At 42.2% G+C, this 19,832-nt stretch overlaps 1 protein-coding gene across 5 annotated transcripts in view; it reads right to left on the minus strand.

Annotated features, from left to right (window-relative positions):
- SLC16A7 (solute carrier family 16 member 7) overlaps nt 1-1,182 on the minus strand; it is a 196,529-nt gene extending 195,347 nt beyond the window's left edge. For 2 of the 5 annotated variants that reach the window (XM_069584785.1, XM_069584782.1), the window contains exon 1: nt 756-965. The gene's annotated coding sequence lies outside the window, so the exon portion shown is untranslated. Of the gene's footprint in view, nt 1-755 lie in introns of all 5 variants that reach the window. The other 3 variants (XM_069584780.1, XM_069584783.1, XM_069584786.1) reach the window with 3 other exon arrangements.
- Between the last annotated feature and the right edge of the window lie 18,650 nt (nt 1,183-19,832).

The following is a 19,832-nucleotide window of genomic DNA, read 5'->3' on the forward strand; positions in this document are numbered from 1 at the left end:
TAACGTTCCTTTTCTGTCCCCGGGTGTGTCTCTCCCTTACACACCTTTCTTTCCTTCTGCCTCGCCCCCGCCAGGCTACCTGGGACCCAAAACATAAAAAAACTCTTACCCCCACCCCGACCCCGGTATATCGTCCCTTCTTCCCAGCCTCTCTGAGTGCGACCATCTGCTAAAAGAAGAGGCTCCCTATACACGCTCACCCCCACCCCCACTCCCGCCCAATACCCAGCTTCGCAGTCCCGGCCCACCAGGTGTGCTGGCGGGCACGGGGCGAGATGCTGCGGAGAAGCGCCAGGTGGGAACCTGCCAGGGAAACTCAGACGTCCAAGAAAGGGGGCGGGGGCGGGGAGGGCGGGATACGGCGCCGGGCGAGCCTCGGTGCCAGTGCTCCGGGTGCGGGCACTGGAGGCCGGGAGCGCGCGCCGGCGCGGAGCACTCTCCGCGCTGGACCCCTGGGGACTCCCCTCCCCGACGCGCGCGCGCCCGGAACCCGCGCCCGACTGCGCCCCCGCAGGTCCCGCGTTGCAGTGCGCGCGCTTCGGTGACGCGAGCTCTCCGGCGGCCGCTCAGGGGATTTTTGTCTATATAAGGGCTCGCGGGCAAACTTGGCTTTGGCGCGCGTGTCACAGACTGGCCATTAGTTTCACACGCGCGTGCCGTTCCCCGGGCAGCTCGGGTGACACGCGCGCTCGCCTTCCTCTCCGCCAGCGTCCCCTCCTCCTCCTAGTCCTCGTTTCCTCCCGGGTGTCACTTACTTGACCTGGTCTCCGGCCCTGGGTGGGCGCTGCAGCGGTCCGTCTGCCGCCAGTTCGCCTCGCTATCAAAGGGTGCATGGAATTATTTTTTTATTTATGTCCCTGGACGAGTCCTCGCCCGCCGCCGGAGGTGGAGGAGGAGGCGGCGGGGAGGGGAGGCGCGGCGGCTGAGCACCCTAGTGGATGCCGAGGAGCGCGCGCCGCGACACCGGGGGAGGGACGGGGAGGGCACGGGGAGGGGGAGGGCACGGGGAGGGGGAGGGCGAGGGCTCCGTGAGGGGGAGGTGGCCGGGGAGGGCGGCGGCGATCCCCCGGGGCTTTGCGGGAACCCGCGGCCGCGGGTGGGCGCCGGCTGCAGCCCAGTGACTCCAAGCCGACTGAGCATGCTCCAGGCGACTGTCAAAGACACGATGGCTCGGAGCGCTGCACTGCAGACTACTTTTGACCCTGAGAGAAAGCCACAAGTCTGGTCGAACAGTTGTTCCACAACGGTTGGGACGTGCTTTACTCGAAGTACTTGGCTCACAACCTAGGAGCCGGTGTGTGGTACCTTTGTGTAGGTACGCTGGGCAGTAGGGCAAGCTATAGGCAGGGAAAGCCGTACGAAAAGAGAACCTGGCCCAAGGCACGGAGACAGAACTCTGAGTCTCCTTGTGAGCTCGCAGTTAAAGTGTTGGGCCATTCTTCAACTGAAGTCTTTTGGGGGGCACAAGAAGAGGGATCACTGCAGTCATGCAGATTCGGTTCATCCACCCACTCACTAACTCTAAGGGAAAAATAAATTTTACCCCGAGGGCGGAGGAGTAGCACAAAAGGACTTGAAAATGTGAAAGAAGTGAGAGAAAGTCATTTGTAAATGATTTCGTCTTAGTTTCTCAAATTATATATATTTATTTATTGGCCACATGGGCTGTGGGGGTCTTAGTTCCCTCACGGACAGAACCACGCCCCCCGTGCAGTGGAAGCAGAAGTCTTAATCACTGGACAGATAGGGAAGTCCTTCAAATTATTTAATTCCTCAAAATAGGACTTAGTTATTTGCTACACACACGCTCTCGCTTACACTCACACTGCTAGGAATAATGGTAAAATCAGTCTTGGTTTGATTTCTTATACCTTTGTTTCCTCCCCCTGTCTAGACATGTTTTGGGGGAAGTTGGAAAAAAGAAGTGCTGGAAATGAACATTTACATTGGCTTCCTCTAATATTTTTAAGGTTGAAGTATTACTTAAAGAAAAAGAAAGAATCTGGAAGGATAATCAGGGTCTTGGATTTGAGAAATCATTTTCCAGTTTTTCTATCAATTACTGACCCTCCCCCTTTCCTGCTCCCCCCCCCCCCAAATGAAAGATATAAAAATGTTGCATTCATCTTAGGTAAAAAATGTAACTTACTAGAAGCTTTTGTTTGTTCTAGAGTTAAATCATTTCTAAACTGCCAAGATAATTTAATTGAAATAATTGCAGTTTTGAAGCCCAAGGGACAAAGAATCAAAATGATGTTATGGTAATAATTATGATAATTACTTATTTATTAAATGTTTATCACTGTCAGACACTGTTCTAGGTACTTACATGAATTATCCCAATTAATACAATAACACTATTAGATTTGTTGGCTGAAAAAAATACACCACATAGGAGTTGTGAGTTGTTTAATTTGAGGCAAAATGAGGTCTACAGCCTGAAAGCCAGCATTTCAGATAGCTCTGAGAGACAGCCCTCAAGAGCCAGGGTGAAGGTCGGTATTTATGTGACTTTGGTGGAGGTGGGGTTACATGCAAACCAGCACATGTTTTTGCAGAAGGTTGCTGCTAGTCACTGAGGAGTAGAGGTCACCATGAAGGGTTTTAATTCTTTTCTAGATATGAGAAGATGTCAGAATCAGACTTGTAAAACCTTCTCCTGAAAAATATCTAACTATCTAAAGGCCTTTTCTGCCAGTTTTTTCCAGAGCACAGAGCGTCTCATTCCTGATCTCCACTCCGAACTCCTTTAAGGGGGTGTTGAAGGTCAGCAGCTGCAGCAGCTCATGATTTAATCCTGTAGCAATAGATGGCAAGTGCCAATTTGTAGCTGGCAGATTATTCACATTTTACAAGTGGAAACTAAGTAGTTGGCTAAATTCACATTTCCTTGCTTCTACCACAGCTAGTCTGTAGGCTGGAATTTTACTTTCTGCTAATAGTTTATTACTATTACAAAATAGTAACAAAATCAACTTTTTATTGCTATTGGAAGATTTAGGTGAGATGATATATGTGAAGTTGATGGAAGATAATATAAGATGAGTTAATAACGTTATTGCTGCTGCTGCTGCTAAGTCACTTCAGTCCTGTCCGACTCTGTGCGACCCCATAGACGGCAGCCCACCAGGCTCCCCCTTCCCTGGGATTCTCTAGGCAAGAATACTGGAATGGGTTGTCATTTCCTTCTCCAATGCATGAAAGTGAAAAGTCAAAGTGAAGTTTCTCAGTTGTGTCCGACTCTTCGCGACCCCATGGACTGCAGCCTACCAGGCTCCTCCATCCATGGGATTTTCCAGGCAAGAGTACTGGAGTGGGGTGCCATTGCCTTCTCCAAATAACGTTATTAGTAACATCAAAAAGTGGGGAAGACAGTATTGCTCACAGAAGGGTAGTTTAGAAACTAAATAACTATGGCAGAAATTCAAGAAAGAACTTTAATTTCAAACAAACAAAAATCTGCAAACTGACACTTGGATAAGATATAATAGACATTAGATAATGATGGAATGTACACGTCATTTTCACAAGGAAGAATGTTAAATTTTAAAAAGAAACATTAAGATACATACTTCAAGGTCATTTTCTTGAGTGTTCACTACTGACATTTTTCTAGTTCATTCATGCTTTTTATTTTACTTCAAAGAAGAGAAGGAAAAAGAAAGATCCTATTCACCCTTTTCCTTCTCTCTGATTTTTCTTTTATTGTCCTATATTTCTTTTTCACCCTGTACTTTTCATGGCCTCATATTCTTGGCCTATTTAACCCATTTACAAACTCTTAACCATCATTACTCAAAGCACTGTATCAAAACTGTAGCAAATTTTCTTTTTAAGTCTTGTTTTTCCAACAATTAAAACCCTGGATCCAATTTATCTAATGCCCCAGTGTTAGTATGTGGGTGTTCATTTCTAAATTGCCTTGTTGCTATGGCTAGGCCTGCTATGTAAATATTTGGTTGGCTTAGAGAGGAATCTGTGAAGAGTATTGCTGCTGCTGCTGCTAAGTCGCTTCAGTCGTGTCCGACTCTGTGTGACCCTATAGATGGCAGCCTACCAGGCTCCCCCGTCCCTGGGATTCTCCAGGCAAGAACACTGGAGTGGGTTGCCATTTCCTTCTCCAATGCTTGAAAGTGAAAAGTGAAAGTGAAGTCACTGAGTCGTGTCCAACTCTCAGCGACCCCATGGACTGCAGCACACCAGGCTCCTCCGTCCATGAGATTTTCCAGGCAAGAGTATTAGGTAGGAATAAATCCAGTCAATTTCTCCTATGACTTGCAATCTCAATATTCTTCAGAAATTAAGAAAAAAATACAACTTAGGGGGAAATCAAATCTTATGATCAGAACTTGAAATATTTTTGGTAAAATTTGTGCCTTGATTTCTATTCGTAGGTGAAATAACAATAGGAGAAACAAGGGATAGCGATAGACTAAATATTCCTAGAACAAATAAACATATACACAACATGCAAACTAATAAAGCCCAAACTTATATTACACACCCACAACCTCATATTCCAGATTCTATGCCCCTTCATTCCTCAGTCATGCTGTTGTCTTCTCCAATTTTTCTGTCTTTTCTCATTCCCTACCCTCTTTCCTGTATCAAACTTGTCTAAGTCCTTTTTTTTTTTCCCCCTTCAAGGCCCAGCATATAAGTCATCACCTGTAGCATTTCAAGGATTCTTCTGCTAAAAATGAATTCCCATCTTCCTCTGTGCTCTTTCCCATGGAACATGGCATATGCCTCTATTTGGGACAGTTTTTTTCTGCTACACAGTTGGCCATATTGTAATTTTTTTCTGTCTACCTGTCTTTTAGGCTGCTGGAGAGTAGCGATGACGTTTAATTCCTCTCTGTAATCTTTTAACATCCAGCACAAATTCCTGCAGATAGAAGGTAATCAACAATGTTCGCCCAATGGAGGAAAAGGATGATAGTGTGACTGTTTTTGGAACAGACATGTGCTAGAGGCTCCTGGCACTAATCGTATCCATGATCTGCATGTTACTACATAACCTGGTTTCTCTTACAGTTCTATTGGGATTAGATCTAACAGAGTATGAATGAAAGCAGCTTACATAATTTCTGGCTAAAGAGTATTAAGAACCAGTAATTCTCCTTCATCCCTGCCTTTCTCTGCTCAAATAGCCTCATGTTTCAGATAGACATGTTTCACTACAACATGGAGTCACTAACGATAAAGAAAGGCTGCTTGACTTGCACTGGACTCTGTGTGAACAAGAAACTGTTGTTGTGTTCAGCCATTGAGATTTCAGGACTTGTCATGAGAACAGAGTCAAGCCTATTCTGACCAATGGAAGATATTATTTAATAAGATTATAAATCATAAGGCATAATGACCCAATGAAACACTGAGCTTACAAGAATGCTCTAATGTGTTCTTAAGTCAAGGCTCTCTCTCTTTCTTTTTCTATGTGTGTGTGTGTGTGTGTATATATATATACATATATATATATAATCACAATCTCATCTTGATTCCAAACTAGATATACAACAGCCTTTTCTTGACAAGACTCTGTGACACCAAAACAGGTATGTGTGTATGTGTGTTTACTACACACAATAGAGTGGTTTTAACTAAAGACAGAAGACTAAATGTCCCAGTATTCCCCTCAGCCTAAGCGAAAGTGAACATGTACCTGCCATCCAGTGGCAGCCTACTGTGACAGAGACTGTAGCTGGCGAGCAGCTGTGAATATGATTGCTCTGACCTGGTTTCATACAATGTACAAAATATGAAAGACCTCACTCCACTGCTTGTAGATTTGTATCTTGAGTGCCTCTATATAGGCTACTTTGGAAATCTCTTCTATGGAAGCTTCGTAGAATTGTGGAGAAAGCAAACCTAGTCTCAGTTTACAAAGAATAAAAAAGGAAAAACAATAATATTGGACATGGTTGTATGGGGTGCCTTTCAATAACTGTACAGGAGCCCAGAGAGGTCTTTTGTCAAAAGAAACAACTCTTGAGGTTCCAAAAATCTCTCAGTGGATCCTGCATCTAAAGTCCTGTGCATTGGCCTTTTTTCCGTAATTTTACAATTCATTTAATGTTATGTATAAAGTAATTTTAGTGGATTCTAAGTATAAGCTTAATTATAGATGTCTTCATATGAATATGTTAATTATTCTGAAAGCATATAAAATTTAAAACTTGGATTAAAATTTTTTGTAATAGAAACTTTCCTGGCAAGAATTTTGTCAATAATGCTTTATAAGCATTTCATATTTAATGCACTTTATTAAATGAATGAATGATGATTGACTGCACATGGAACTAAGGAAGCTAGGTTTCTGTGCCTTTTCCTGTACTTGTGGTTTTGGTGGGGTGGGGGGGCGGTGGGGGGGCAGCTGGGGCTGTTGTGAATTTAACCTGAGCTGCACTTTTTAGAACTCTGTGGTACTTTCAAGCACTTTGAGGGTGCAAAGATCCACAGATATTATACATACTCTACATACTCTTAGAAGAGGAAGAACAGATTTGTATATGGCGAGGATTTTTTTTCCCCCTAACTAAACTTAACTGTTTACTTTAAATATTTTGGAGAGTAGTTTTGGTCAAGATGGATGAGAATGCAAGCTTAAAGTTGCCTGCTTAGCCTTGTGTAACTTGCTTTGTGCCTGGACTGTCCTTGAAGGGTTAGTCATTGTTTGCATTTACATAATGCCTCATAGGTCACAAGACAGCTTCAGGCTAAAATACTCTCAGCTACCTGCTTCTCAGTAATCTAGATTTTCAACTGGCCTTACTTTGTTTTATTTGCCTAAAGTGAGAGACATTTTGCCTTTTTTTTTTTTTTTTTTTGCCATTTTGCTGATGTTCACTCACTCAGTCATGTCCAATTCTTTGCAACCCCATGGACTGCTTCCCAGTCCTTCACCATCTCCCAGAGCTTGCTCAAATTCATGTCCATTGAGTCAGTGATGCCATCCAACCATCCCATCCTCTGTCTTCCCCTTCTCCTCTTGCCTTGTATCTTTCCCAGCATCAGAGTCTTTTCAAATGAGTCGGTTCTTCACATCAGGTGGCCAAAGTATTGGAGCTTCAGCTTCTGCATCAGTCCTTCCAATGAATATCCAGGAAGATTTCCTTGAGGATTGATTGGTTTGATCTCCTTGCAGTCCAAGGGGCTCTCAAGAGTCTTCTCCAAGACCACAATTCAAAAGTATGGATTCTTCAGCGCTCTGCCTTCTTTATGGTCCAACTCTCACATCCTTACATGATTACTGGAAAAACCACAGCTTTGATGCTATGGACCTTTCTTGGCAAAGTAATGTTTGTGCTTTTTTTAATATGCTATCTAGGTTTGTCATAGCTTTTCTTCCAAGGAGCAAGTGTCTTTTAATTTCATGGCTGCACTCACCATCTGCAGTGATTTTAGAGCACAAGAAAATCAAATCTGTCACTGTTTCCATTGTTTCCCCATCTTTATGCCATGAAGTGATGGGACAGGATGTCATGATCTTCGTTTTTTTTAAGTTGAGTTTTAAGCCAGATTTTTCATTCTCCTGTTTCACATTCATCAAGAGACTCTTTAGTTCCTCTTTGCTTTCTGCCATAGCGATGGTGTCATCTGCATATCTGAGGTTACTGATATTTTTCCAGCAATCTTGATCCAGCTCGGCATTTTGCATGATGTACTCTGCATGTAAGTTACATGAGCAGGGTGTCAATACACAGCCTTGACTCACTCCTTTCCCAATTTTGAACCAATCTGTTGTTGTTCCATGTTCAGTCTAACTGTTGCTTCTTGACCTACATACATGTTTGCCTCTCAGGGGCTCTTTTTCTGATTTCCATCTTCCAGGCATTGATCCAAACTACATTATTTGTTTTGTGCTGTTTTGTTACATAATTCTAATGATTTTTAATGTTGGCTTATTTTTTTCCCTCGGAGTTATTGATGGTGATCTTGAATTATCATTTATAAATTCTTCCCAGGAAATACTCTGTGTGAGATTTGTTACATGAAATGTGATGTAGGTTTAAATTCAGCCTGTGGTTTGTGCTTGAGTCTAGCAATATAGGTGGTCACCTGAAGATTATTGATTTTGTATTTTTTTCCTTGGTTTATCAGAATTTCATTTCTGAATGCAGGTCTTCAGTCATGGAATTCCGTCTTCATGAGTTTTATTCATTGGACATATTTATTAAACAACTATTACTTGATAGGCACTATAATAAGCTGTTTGGATGTAAGTAGTGGTTCTCCCAGGCAGACAGACTTATGATCCTAATGTTATGATTACACCCACCCCATAACTGTGTATGCATGTATCAGAGTGTAAATACTGGGGTATTAGTTTATAAGTTTTTCAGTCTGAACTGGAATAGACTATCCCAGTTATTGAGTTGAAGGGTTATCCAGAGCTTCAGAAACATGTTTCAAAAAAGACATGTAGAGTTTTTTTCCTCAGAAGCCTTTATAAAGGAGAATGAGCTTTATTTCATGATGCCAAAGATGTCAAGCAACAATTGTGGATATGTTTGTCAATATACCAGGTTTATTCTATTTTAAATAAAATTTATTGATATATAACTTACATTAATGCATGCATTTCAAGTGGACAGTTTGGTGAATTTTGGCAAATTTATATGCCCATTTATTTACCGCTCTAATCAAGAGATAAAGCATTTCCATCATCCCAAAAACTTTCTTCATGCTATTTTTATTTAATCCTTTCTGAAGCCCAGGCCATTGCTAATCTGGTTTTTATCATCATAGACCAGTTGCTTTTTCATATTCCAAAATGGTATATAAACAGAATGACATTATATGTAGTCTTTTTTGTTTGTCTTCTTTTATTCTTCATTTTTCTTTAATTCATCCATGTAGTAGTGTGTAAGCATCAGTAGTTTTTCCTTTCCTTATTAGATAGTATTCTATTGAGTGGAAATGTCACAATTTTTTTAATCAATTCATATATTTAAAGATATTTGGATTAATTTTGGATTATTTTATTATTTACTTTTGTCAATCTTTAAATACAAATATTTTTGTGGACACATGTTATATAAAGTTTGATTTTTAATATATAAAATTTAAAATGTGTTAAATAAAACAATTAGTGTTAGTTGCTCAGTTGTGCCCACCACAACTGAATTATCATTTATAAATTCTTCCCAGGAAATACTGTCTGTGAGATTTGTTATATGAAATGTGATGTAGGTTTAAATTCAGCCCGTGGTTTGTGTTCTGTATATAGCCCACCAGGCTCCTCTGTCTGGAATTCTCCAGGCAAGAATATTGGAGTGGGTAGCCATTCCCTTCTCCAGGGGTTTTCCCAACCCAGGGATAGAACCCAGGTCTCCTGCATTGCAAGCAGACTCTTTACTATCTGAGCCACCAAATTAAAATGTGTTAAAAAATCAGTGCAGTTCAGTTACTAGGCATCTGAATAATTGGATATAGGTCAAGTCAGGCACTTTACTAATGCACTATTTTGGCAGAGACACTACATTTGCCACAGACTTTAAATTTTACTTTCTTCATAAGTAATAAAAACTTGATTTGATTATTATTAAGACGAGTCAAACAGGAGATATAATAAATGGAAATGATTTCTCAATTTTAAAGCTTAACAGAAATGAAAGATGGTGTTATATGTAAAATATGTACATATTTAGGAAATATTATTTCAGAAACTAAGTTGCATAATTAAGTAAAGCAAACTGACGTTAACTTTGAATAGGAAAGGAAAATGTAATATTACTTAAGAGTTGATATTTTCATTATGCTAAGTGAAATAAGTCAAAGAAAGGCAAATACTGTATGATATCACTTACATGTGAAATCTAAAAAATACAAAAAAACTAGTGAATAAAAAATAAAGTGGTGTTTGTTTCATGCTCAGTAAAGTCACACAGAAGTCACGAAAAAATTTAAAAATAAAAATAAATAAAAAATAAGCAGACTCACAGATATAGAGAACAAACTAGTGGTTACCAGTGGGGAGAAGGAAGAAGGAAGGGGCAATATATGGATAGAGAGAAAGAAATGTTACTATGAGATTGTATGAAATCATGTGTGTTAAAAATTTGAACATTATAAAGCACTATAGAATTTAAAGAATCATTCAATAAAAATTAATTCAAATATTTGATATTTATGTTTGTCTCTTTAATTTTTAAAGAACAAATTAGACAGTTGCAAAACTGAGAAATACTTTTATGTAGAAAATTAATCACTTCACTGGCATCTTACTTTAAATAAATTTCTATTTAGCTAAGATTAACTGCAAGAAGTATCATTTATCAGGTGGGAGCTATCAATACAGATCCCCTTGTAGAGTAGAGCATGAAAAGATACTCTCTTCCTCTGTCATTCAACCAGATTAAAACTTCTATCTCATAACTGCTTTAGACAGATTCATACATTTTTTTCACTCCAGGTACGGGATTTTATTAAAGGACACTTACTCCTTGGAAGGAAAGTTTGAACAACCTAGATAGCATATTCAAAAGCAGAGACATTACTTTGCCAACAAAGGTCCATCTAGTCAAGGCTATGGTTTTTCCAGTAGTCATGTATGGATGTAAGAGTTGGACTGTGAAGAAAGCTGAGTGCTGAGGAATTTATGCTTTTGAACTGCGGTGTTGGAGAAGACTCTTGAGAGTCCCTTGGACTGCAAGGAGATCCAGCCAGTCCATTCTAAAGGAAATCAGCCCTGGGTGTTCTTTGGAAGGAGTGATGCTAAAGCTGAAACTCCAGTCCTTTGGCCACCTCATGCGAAGAGTTGACTCACTGGAAAGGACTCTGATGCTGGGAGGAATTGGGGGCAGGAGGAAAAGGGGATGACAGAGGCTGAGATGGCTGGATGGCATCACCAACTCGATGAATGTGAGTTTGAGTGAACTCCAGGAGTTGGTGATGGACAGGGAGGCCTGGCATGCTGCGATTCATGGGGTCACAAGGAGTTGGACATGACTGAGTGACTGAACTGAACTGAACTGATGGGATTTTAAAAAACTATCCCTCTTTTTATTTGAGAGCATTTTCTCCCTTCCTTTCTGCGCCAGTTACTATTTTTGTGTGAAATTTTTAAATTGCGTTATGAACCAACAACAGTTTTACTACGCTCATGTATTCTGTTTGCAGAACATGCATGGCTTGCCTCTACTCCACGTTTGTGGCTTCAGCCGGAAAGACTAGAACACAGGCCCCTAATCTGTTAATGTGCATCTTCAACGAAACGTGTGAGTTTCTGGGTTGGAATGACTCAAGGACTGTGTTCTCAAAGGTCTCCTTATTGAAACACTAAGACATGGTTTCTCTTTATGGTTTGGAATTCTTACAGTATGATGACTGTGCTCTTAAAGGCAGCCTAGTGAGAACTAGCCTTCCAAGGCCCAGGTAGGGTTTCACGTGAACTCAAAAGTTCCTTAGCGTCTCTTCCATTCTGTCCTACTGGTAAGTTGTTGAGGTCCTTTAATCGACCAGAACCTGGTGGTCCGGAGTCAATGATAAGAAAGTAAGGGAGACAGAAAGAGGCTGATATTCCTTGGTTTATGCAGAAAACCAATAAAGTCCCTGACACAGGGCTTGCTCTGTTCACGAAGGCCTCAGGCACACTCTCAAGGGGGGTGAAGCTGCAGAGCGCCTTCTCGAGAGGATCTTAGAAGCCTGGGCAGGAAAGTGAATCCAGAGGGCCTCTGCACTCCAGAGAATTAGCCTGAAAGAGAGAGAGAGAGAAAGAAAGCAAGACACAGGGACCAAAGCTCTGATGGAGCAGAGGTGTTTTAATCAACATAGTGTGGGCATATATACTGTCTTAAGTGAAAGTGAAGTCGCTCAGTCCTGTCCAACTCTTTGCGACCCCGTGGACTGTAGCCCACCAGGCTCCTCCATCCATGGGATTCTCCAGGCAAGAATAGTGGAGTGGGTTGCCATAAAGATTAAAATTCCGGACTTACAAAACATCAGTTCAGTTCAGTTCAGTCGCTCAGTCATGTCTGACTCTTTGCGACCCCATGAATCCCTGCACGCCAGGCCTCCCTGTCCATCACCAACTCCCAGAGTTCACTCAGATTCACGTCCATCGAGTCAGTGATGCCATCCAGCCATCTCATCCTCTGTCATCCCCTTCTCCTCCTGCCCCCAATCCCTCCCAGCATTAAAGTCTTTTCCAATGAGTCAACTCTTTGCATAAGGTGCCCAAAGTACTGGAGTTTCAGCTTTAGCGTCATTCCCTCCAAAGAAATCCCAGGGTTGATCTCCTTCAGAATGGACTGGTTACAAAACATAGGCTATCCATATTAAAGAGAGAGAGAGTTGTTAACAATCACTTTTACTGTATGGTTCACAAGAAGGAAGAGGGTACTTATCACTGTATTGAAAAACTAAAGAAGAAAATGCCTGGATCCCTCAGCCCAGGGAGAGGCTTGCCTCTCCTCTTAATTCCTGAATGATTCCTGAATAATTCTCCTCTTAATTCCAGGAATTAATAAGGAACAGAGGATTCCTGACAGATCCAAAACAGCACACAGGAAGCCTCCTGTTAAATGCTTCCTGACAGTAACTAGCAAGTCATAAGTCAATATTAGCTTTCTATTGCTGCTGTAATAGATCATCATAAATTTAGTGGCCTAAAACAACACAACTTTATGAACTCACAATTGTACAAGTTCAGAAGACTGAGTTACTTTGACTAGTTCCTCTGCTCAGGGTCTCACAATCTGGGGGAAAACTTTATTTCCAAGCTCACCCAGGCTGATTGCAAAATTCAGATCCTTGCAGTTGCAGGACTGAGGTCCCATTTCCATGGTGGCTTCTGAAGGTAACCTCTATTCCTCATCACATTGTTCTTTCATCTTCAAAAGGCAATGGTTTCTGGAGTCTTTCTTATGTGTTTTAATCTCTCTGACTTCCTCTTTACCGCATCTCTTCTCCTGCACCAGCTGGAAAAAGTTCTCTGCTTTTAAGGATGCATGTGATTAGGTTGGGCCACCTTGGATAATCTCCATATTTTAGGGCCCATCACCTTATTTACATCTGCAAATCCTTCTGCCCTGTGAACAACATATATTCACAGGCTCTAGGGTAGAGTGTGAATATCTTTGGGAAGGCATTTTGGCTACCACAAAAGAAAAGAGGAATTAGACTTCACCTTCAGAGGCAGACACGACTCTCAAAGAGTCGGACACGACTGAGCAACTTCACTTTTTCAGAGGCGGAATAACAAAGATACATTTTTAGAAATCATGTAGGGTGGAAGATGTTGCAGCCATTTTTGGAAAATGCAAGTTCCTATACTTTCCTCCTTAGCTCTTTTTCTGTATCACTTTCTCCAACTGGAAACAAGTGGAAGAATCTAGTAGAAAATTACGAAGCAGTAAATTGATGGACTGACAGTTTTCCTTAGGAGAATCAAGTCTGATATAGAAAGAAAGAGCTAGGTGGTCTGTTGTTTGTTTCTTTTTCTTTTCTTTTTTTTTGTTGTTGTTCTGCATCCTGCCTTTGAAAATTAAATTCCATGTGGTAGTCACAGTTGTGTTTCTTAGATCCCAGATGCAGCTCAGATGTGGAGAGTGTGGTTAGCAGGAAGCTTCCAAATGTCAGCAGCTTCAAGTTCTGCCTTGGCTGCAGGAAATCACATTGTCCAATGTTTCCTCCTGTTTTGGGTAGCCTGCATCTAGTGATGGAGTGTAGCAGATGTAATAAAACCCAGTTATTTTGATTCCTCTTCTGCTCAGTCATGCTAATTGCCCTTTCCCTTCTTACGTGTTGATTCCTAGTAAATATGTTACACCCTGAACTTCTCAGAATCTACTTGTAGGTAATCCAACCTTTGAAAGTGGGAACCGAGGAGCATCTAACAAAACAGGTTTAACTATAGACTTTTAGAGCTGCATTATTCATCACCTGGCTGGCAGTGAGGACCCCCAACACTGACAAGCTTCTGGAACAGTGTGGTGGTCTATTTATTAAAACTTTTCAGTGGTGTTCAGAGGCATACCAACAGAAGGTATGTACTAGTGAAAACAAAGTATCAACCTATTTAGATGTATGAAATAAATAGTATCTTAAGGATTATAGGACTATACCCCAAAGCAGCTATAAGACTTGGCCAGGGAGCTGGGAGAGTACTGTGTGACTGGATCCTAAGGATTCTTAATCAAGGGGGTCAAAACTTAAAATTATATAGGAAAGAGTTGATTAACTTGGTGATGCTTTACTTCTGATATAGGATTTAACACACTGGCAACTAAGCACAGAAGATGGTGGGAGCCCTCTACCAGAAGAGCTCCTAGAAAAACATGGAAAAAGCAATAACCCACAAATGAATGTGTTAGGTTCTCCAGAGAAGCAGTATGAGTTTTATAGATATAGATAGATATGGTTTTAAGAAATCTATTGATTTAATTGTTTGCCCTTTAAAAAACACTTTCATAGCAACATCTAGACTGGTGTTTGATCAAGCAATTGGCTACCATAGCCCAGCCAAGTTGACACATAGAATTAACCATCACAGGATGAAACTGGAGCCGATTATACAGAGTGAAGTAAGCCAAAAAGAAAAACACCAATACAGTATACTAACACATATAAATGGAATTTAGAAAGATGGCAATGATGACCCTGTATGCAAGACAGCAAAAAAGACACAGATGTGTATAGCGGACTTTTGGACCCAGAGGGAGAGGGAGAGGGTGGGATGATTTGGGAGAATGGCATTGAAACATGTGTACTATCATGTAAGAATCGAATCGCCAGTCTATGTCCGATGCAGGATACAGCATGCTTGGGGCTGGTGCACGGGGATGACCCAGAGAGATGTGATGGGGAGGGAGAAGGGAGGGGGGTTCATGCTTGGGATCGCATGTACACCCGTGGTGGATTCATGTCAACGTATGGCAAAACCAATACAGTATTGTAAAGTAAAATAAAGTAAAAATAAAAAAATAATAATAAAAAAATTAAAAAAAAGAATTAACCATCACAATGAGCAACCAGGAAATGCAAGAATTTCCATGGCAGATGGTGAAGGAAATCACTGAAAGCTCAGGAAAGTGACTATGCAGGAATGTAGGTGTTATGCACAATAAAAAAGACTCACCAGTTATTCTATTCTATAGGGAGGCCCATACAGCACAGTATTTAACAAGGCCATAGGGAATGTCCTGGTGCAAGAGACACCAGCATCACTAGACAGTTCAGCGGTAGCTCTCCTCTGAGAGTTCTCCTCCGTAGTTCAGGCAAGGCTGTTACATAACTTGGCTCACTGATAACAGTGGGGCTGCTAAGACCTCAAAACAATGTAATTCAAGATAGCAGTGCTTAACTACCAAAAATCAAGATACAGAGACAGTTGGAATGACTAATAAGCCGGGTCTGGCATCCTAGTGGGTGGCTTATCCAAGGAAAGCTATTAAGATGACTCATAGAACAGGAAATACAAAAAGGCATAACAGATGGACAGCTGACAAGGGCACTGCTCATCTGAACCAGCAGAAAAAAAATCAAAGCTGGATCACTTGGTGGGGAGGTAGAGGGAAGATACCCTATTAAAAACACCGCAAGTCACCCTATTTCCAGACCTGAGCCAGTTTTTAAAACTGCAACAGTCTGACTCAGAGGTGGCTGGTTCCTGAGAGAAATAACCCTGCAACAATATGGCAATTATATTTGATTGATTCCCCAGGTCTCTGCCCAAAGGAATCTCCAGCTATTTCATGGGGAAGGGGGAAACCTAGATATTATGCAGGCTGAAGGACAGAGTGAATGAGTGGACATTGGCAGCTAAAGACACAGGGTATCACCATGCCCCTTGCTAGAGTTTGGACACATGGTCTCCAGATAATAAATGGAGTTTTGCCAAGATCCAACTTACAGTGAGTTCACTGAGGTAACGGACCCATTCAGTCATCATTTCTGATCCAGGATTTTAACAGTGGACAGTTGGAGCATCTCCCACGTGGGATCCTTGGTCTTTGAGGTAAAGAGAAGACTGTGGCTGAATATCAGTTGTGGCTCCAAGCACAACTGCCATGAAAGGGGCTGTCATTTGCCTCACTGACCTCCCACTTCTAAGAGATGCCTCAGGGGAGAGACCCACCAGAATCCTGCTCTACTAGGAGCTGCTACTTGAGCATGTAGGAGAAGTAGGTGCCAGTGGTACAAAGGGGAAACTGTGAAGGTATGCCACCCACATGCCCTTCAAAGACAGACTTGCTATGGGATGCCATCACCAGATGGCCTTCCAGTTTCAGTTCCTTCAAAGTCTGTGCCAGCTGCACCAAACTGCCTCACCTGTGCCTAGACACTGAGAAGTCAGGGGTGGAAAGACCTGGCCAACTGGGCCCACCACTGGATGTGTTTGGCAACCAGGGGTTGATGGACCTACCCATTTACTGTCACAATTGGTTAAGGAAGAATCAAAAGTGTCCCTGGGGATCATCAGAGTTCTTTCTGAAGCTCCACACTAAATTGGCCAAGGGTTCATTGGGTCCATTACAGTTGGATTTCTTGCTACTTTATTTTGCTTATTCTCTCTCCCCTTTTCTAATAAACACCTTACTCACCAACAGCAGTGGTTGTATTTGCTTCTGGAGCACCTAACCAATGGTACACCAGCTTTTAAAAGCAAACTGGGCACAATTGCCTTTTGTCTCCACCTTTAGGATCCACATTCAAGACACAAAACTCTGTGAAGTTCCTGCATATAAACAATACGCAGTCTCATATATACAGTCTCATAGTTACACTACCTTGTGCAAAATGGCTCTCTAGTGTGAACCTACTGTATAGTAAAAGGAGCTCAGGTTGGTGCTTTGTGGTGACCTAGATGAGCAGAATGGGAGGCAGGAGGCAGGTCCAAGAGGGAGGGGATATATGTGTACTTATAGCTCACTCACTTTATTGCATAGCAGAAGCTAACACCTTATAAAGCAACGGTATTGTTGTTGTTTTTCAGTCACTGCTGCTGCTGCTAAGTCGCTTCAGTCGTGTCCGACTCTCACTAAGTCGTGTCCAACTCTTTTGAGACCCTATGGACTGTAGCGCTTCGGGCTCCTCTGTCCAGGGGATTCTCCAGGCAAGAATACTATAGTGGCTGCCATTTCCTTCTCTAGGGGATCTTACCAATCCAGGGATCAAATCCGCATCTCCTGCACTGGCAGGCAGATTCTTTACTTCTGAGCCACCAGGGAAGCTCAAAAGCAACTACACCGCAATTTAAAAATATATATTTGAAAAAAAAAAGAATACACAAACTCCACAAGCCATCAATTGAAAAGTCAAGTTAATATATAATTTCCCATCCCTTTCTCCTTTTTAAACTCTGGTCCTCTCTTAATCCACAGGCTATAATTTTAATTGTTGTGAATTAAATCACTCACTTTTTAAAAAAAATTCTTTAAGCACGCTCATCTTTCTAAGTGAATCATGTTTGTCTAACATTTTTTCTTCAAGTTTAATGAAGTATAATTTACCTCCAGGAAAAGTCATCCTTTTTGCCTAAATAGTATTACAAGTTTTGACAAATGCATGTAAGCCTGTAACTCCCACCAGGATCAAGTCATCCATCCATTTCTTCCATTCCTGGTCCTTGGTAACTACTGATTTGGATTTGTTCCATCCTTTTTAAAATTGCTTTTTTGTTTTCCTCTGCAACTTTTCAAGTATGTTTGGTTGTTCTTTATGTTTCCTAATTCTTGTAACCTCACTTTGCGCACCCATTCTTCTCCCAAGTTGTTGGATCATTTTATGATTAATCATTACTCTGGAGTCTTTCTTGGCAGATTGCTTATCTTTACATCACTTAAGCTGTTCTGGGCTTTTATCTTATTTCTTTATCTGAAACATATTCCTTTAGTCTAGATTTCTGTTTGTATTTTTATGTAGGGGAGGGTTAGTTATGTATCCTGACCTTGGAGAAGTGGCCTTCTGTAGGGAAATATCCTGCGCCTCCCAGTAGCATACTCCCCTCTCGTCATGAAGGGGCAGGGACCAGCTGGACCCAGCGTGGTGGTGGTGGTTTAGTCACTAAGTTCTGTCCAACTCTTGCAACCCCATGTAGCCCTCCATGCTCCTCTGTCCATGGGATTTTCCAGGCAAGAATACTGGAGTGGGTTGCCATTTCTTTCTCCAGGGATATTCCTGACCCAAGGATAGAACCTGGGTCTCCTGCATTGCAGGCAGATGCTTTACCATCTGAGCCAGCAGGGAAGCCTGGTCCCAAGGTAGGTTCTCACTGGCTTGCTGACTGGTTCCACAGGTTGCAGGAGGGGAGGGTAGGATTCACACTTCTGGTGCCTGCCCCCTGGTGGGTGAGGCTGGTCTAAGAGTCTTGGGCAGGCTTTCTCAAGGGAGAGGCTGGCGGTTAAAGCTGGCTCTTATTATATTCTGATGGGCAGGGTTATATCTATGGGCATGACCAGAGGCAGCTGTGGGCTCTTCAGTTTTCAGGCAGCCAGTCTACTGATGAGTCCCGAGTTCTCTCCTAATTGGTTGTTTGCCTTGAGGCATCCCAGAACTGTATCCTCTCCAGGGCGAGGTTAGGCCTTGTTGCCAAAATAGGGACCTCCAGGAGAGCTCAAGCTGATGAATATTCCCCCAGTACCTCCACCACCATGCCCTCATCCCCACAGTGAGCCACAGCCGTCTGCTGCCCCCCCCCAGGAGATCCTCCAAGACCAGGAGGTAGGTCTGGCCCAGGCTCCTGCGAAGTCACTGCTTTTGCCCTGAGACCTTGTGTGCAGGCTCCAAGAGTGACATCTCTGCTTCCCTCAGCCCTGTGGAGCTTCTGCGCTTAGGACCTGCAGGCCTTCAGAGCAAATGCTCTGGGGGTGGGGGTGGGAGGGCTCCTCCTCCCGCTGTCAGACCCCCATGCTGGGGAGGCTGACCTGGGGCTCAGAACTCTCACTCCTGTGGGAGAGCTTCTGTGAAAAAATTGTTCTCCAATGCGTGGGTCAGTCGCCTGGGTGGTGTGGGATTGGAGTATATCACAAATGCACCCCCTCCTGTCTCCTTGCGTTTGTTCCCTATACCTTTAGATATGGAATATCTTTTTTGTAGGTTCCAGTCTTTTGTTATTGATGGTTTTTCAGAATTTGGTTGTGATTTTAGTGAGTTCATCGGAGCAGGTGAGCTCAAGTTCCTTTTACTCAGCTGCCTTGTTGATAAAATCTGCAACCTTTCTTCTTTCTCTTGTCACTTTATCCTCTTCCACCATCATGCCTCAAATTTTAGGCTGATTGCAATTCAGGGACAACAGGGCAAACCCCAAATGGCTTCCTTGCATTTTCTAGAACATCTTATCCTTACCCGAGGGGCATTTCTGCTGCTGCATGACATGATGTGTTAATCCTGCTTCCGTATTACCTAGCTCTGGGGCTTTATCTTCTGCCTTTTGCAATCAGTTAAGCTAGCTCCTTCTTTCTCAGAGTTCATTGCTTTAAGGTTCTCAGAGATTCTCCATTTGAACTGAGTAATCACCTAGAGGCTTCAGGACTCATGAAATCAAATGAGTTTATGTTTCAACTCTACTGGCTCTAAGTATATCACCTACTTTCTTCCTATAAGTTTTAGATTTAAATGGCTTAGTGCTTCATTAAACAGTGAGTCCATTTAACAGGAGAAACCTTTACTACTAGACTTGAACTAAAAATTAAAGGATAAAAGTTTATTTGTATATAATAGAAACTGATCCTAATTCAAGACTTCATCAAGCTATACTTGCATGCTCTTTGAAATGATTGCCCTATCTCTAGTATTACTCCACTCTCAGCATTTTATCCTTTACAAAGGCATCAGTAACATCTTTCTTCCTGTTAAAATCTTCCAATGAAAGTGAAGGATTAGAAATA

This window comes from Ovis canadensis, chromosome 3, assembly GCF_042477335.2.
Source record: "Ovis canadensis isolate MfBH-ARS-UI-01 breed Bighorn chromosome 3, ARS-UI_OviCan_v2, whole genome shotgun sequence".
NCBI lineage: Eukaryota > Metazoa > Chordata > Mammalia > Artiodactyla > Bovidae > Ovis > Ovis canadensis.